This window comes from Dioscorea cayenensis, chromosome 4 (genome assembly GCF_009730915.1).
Source record: "Dioscorea cayenensis subsp. rotundata cultivar TDr96_F1 chromosome 4, TDr96_F1_v2_PseudoChromosome.rev07_lg8_w22 25.fasta, whole genome shotgun sequence".
In the NCBI taxonomy this organism is placed as follows: Eukaryota; Viridiplantae; Streptophyta; class Magnoliopsida; order Dioscoreales; family Dioscoreaceae; genus Dioscorea; species Dioscorea cayenensis.
In genome coordinates this window covers 10,621,151-10,624,176 of record NC_052474.1, presented here as the reverse complement: position 1 = coordinate 10,624,176, position 3,026 = coordinate 10,621,151, and the positions used below count along the sequence as shown (strand labels likewise).

Here is a 3,026-nt window from a genome sequence, read left to right as displayed (position 1 = left end):
AATTTTGCTTGGGTTCTTTGCTTCCATTCTAGATTTGAAACCTAAGAATTAGTGGTAGCACTCCCTAGTTCCTCGTGGATCAACAACCCTGTTTTTAGCACACTATATTACTTGATCAACACACGCACTTGCGTTTCATAGGTGACATTAGTTCTTATCAAGTATTTGGCGCCATTGAGGGGGAACTCAAGGATATTAGGAACATTTCCTTTTGTCTTGTTAAATTAGCGATTTTTTTTTTTCATTTCCACTCTTTTCTTTTTCTTCTCTTACACACTTTGATTTTTTGCTTCATTTTTAATTTTCAATGCATGCCATCAAGGATAGTGGAAGATAATGCCAATGTCTCTTAGTTTATTGGAACATGATTAAGGACAAGGTTTTTTGAGTGAGACAGGTTCAAGAGCAGTAAGGATAGCAAGAGAACACTTTAGTGCAATGGCAAAATAAAGGGACCATCAAAGACCCCTATTTGACTATACCTAGCCAACTTTAACTAGATCCCAATCCAGCAATGTTAGATCACCCGTGGAGGATTATAACTTTGAGTTGAAGCCTACTTTTGTTCAGATGGTTCAATAGTCAGTTCAGTTTTATAGTCTACCAAATAAAGATCCCAATAGTCACATTGGGGATTCCTGGAGGTGTGTGACATGCTCAAGATAAACGGAGTTTTAAAGGATGCCACTTGATTGAGATTATTATCGTTGTCATTGCAAAAATCTAGCTAAACAATGGCTACAAGAACTTCCTCAAGCATCTATCACCACTTGGGGATAGTTGGTTAAAGCATTTTTGCATGATATTTCCCTCTAGGCCGAACCACAAAGCTTAGATAAGAAATCACTTCATTCACTCAAATGGATACTGAGTAATTGTTCAAGACATGGGAGAGGTTCAAGGACCTCTTGAGGAAGTGTCCATATCATAATCTCCCAAGTGGATAGAAGTTCAAATTTTTCATCAGGGCCTTAATGAGAGCACTATCCAGCTTATCGCATCAACAGTAAGAAAATCACTTGGTAGTAGGACCCCGAAGATAGCCAAGCAAATAATTGAGATAGCCATGAACAACTATCAGTAGAACTCTCGAAGGGAGCCAACATCTAAGACAACTAGGGTGTTGGAAGTAAGTGAGGTAACCACACTAGCAGCTAGGTGGAAGCCTTGAGCAAGAAGATTGACAGCTTAGCACTTCCAAAGCTTGTGGCAATTATGGCTTGTGAGACATGTGGTGGTGGACATATGGTTATCAATTGGCCCAATTATAGGAGCAATGCATGGACCTAGTGAGTAGGTGGATTTTGTTGGTAGTGTTCTCCAACCACAAAGGAACCTTTATAGTAACATTTATATCCATGGATAGAGAAATCACCCCAATTTTTCATGGAGCAATCAGGGCAACAACAAAAACATCCACCAAGATTTCTATCTCATCCACCACAAGACAAGAATCCTATGCTTGAGGATTTGTTAACTCATTTCAATCAGACTACTAATACCAAGTTTGAGCAGAGTTATGCACATTTTTCAGAGTATTGAACCAACCATGAGGAAGCAATAGGCATCACTACAAAATTTAGAAAATAAGGTAATTCGGATTGTTAAGTTACTACCAGAGCGGACATAGGGAGTTTATTGAGTAATATTGAGGCTAATCCCTGAGAGCATTTCAAGGCCACCATTCTTAAGAGTGGCAAGCAAGTTGAGATGACAAAAAAGACACCACCCATCAAGGACAAGGAGCCAACTATTAAAGACCTAGAGGAATTGATATGGGAGGGGAGCCCTAGTCTAAGCAAGGGAAAGATTGAGTCCCTACAAGTCAAGGAGTATGTTCCTCACCTACCGTACCCCTCAAGGTTGAAAGAAGGAACAAGTGGATGAGCAATTTAAGTGTTTCCAAGATTTGCTTAAGCAATATGTCCTATTTGTTAAAGCCTTGGCTCAAGTGCCAAAACATGCCAAGTTTCTCAAAGATTTACTTACAATAAAGCAAAAATTTTAAGAAGTGTCCATGGTTACATTGAGTGAGGGATCTTCAGTGATTCTTCAAAACAAGATTCCGATGAAGAAGAAAGATCCAGGGAGTTTCATTATCCCTTGCATGATTGGTGATTTGGTTAATGAAAAACCTTTGACTCATTTAGGCAATAGGATTAATGTTATGCCATGCACCATTTTAAAAAAATCTAGGGCTTAGTGACTTGGAACCTACTAGGATGTCTTTGCAGTTTGTTGATATATTCATTAGATATCCTAGCAGAATTATTAAGGACGTTTTAGTCAAGGTTGATAAATTTATTTTTATCATGGATTTTGTCATTTTAGATGTGGACGGGCATGTTAAGGTATCTCTCATTTTAGGTCGGCCATTTTTAATCACCTTCCAAGCCTAATAAATGTCAACAATGGGAAAATGATACTTAGGTTTGCTGATGAAGAGGTTCTTTTTTGCATTGTTAGATTATATGAAGCATTCAATTGATTTTGATGACTCATGTTTTTATTTAGATGCAATTGCCTTGATTGTTGATGACTATGTATAGGAAATGGTGCATAACAAGCCTTTCAGGAATTATATTAGGTGATCCTCAAGAAAAAGACATGCTCTCTTTGCCCAACAAGGATGAAATGAACGTATATGTGCATAAAAAGCAACAGTGGGTAATCACCATGTTAGGAAAGGCAAGACCAAACCTTTGCTCAAGGAGGTGACCACGAGCTCACCAACATGACCGGTAAGTTCCCTATCTTATCTGATTTAGGACTTAAGTTCTTTAATGGGGAAATCCATTACACAAAGGTGGGGAAGTATTCCTTCCTAGAACGCCCTTAGAATGCTCTCAACAGGTATATCAAGTTAGTGATGTAAAACAAGCATTTCTTAGGAGGCAATCCAAGCCTTTTCACATTTTTCTTATATCTTTGTTTAATAGTTTGCAGTTGTTTAGTTTATGTTTTAGTAATAAATTTCTTGGTTGTGTCACATCCTTTTTCAGGAGTTGGTTCTGTGCTTGGGGTTC

The 3,026-nt window shown here is 38.1% G+C and overlaps 1 non-coding gene across 1 annotated transcript; it reads right to left on the bottom strand.

The window, feature by feature from the left end:
- Window positions 1–827: 827 nt before the first annotated feature.
- LOC120259707 lies at window positions 828–934 on the bottom strand. Its single transcript, XR_005536263.1, has one exon. It is a non-coding gene; the product is annotated as a small nucleolar RNA R71 (small nucleolar RNA).
- Between the last annotated feature and the right edge of the window lie 2,092 nt (window positions 935–3,026).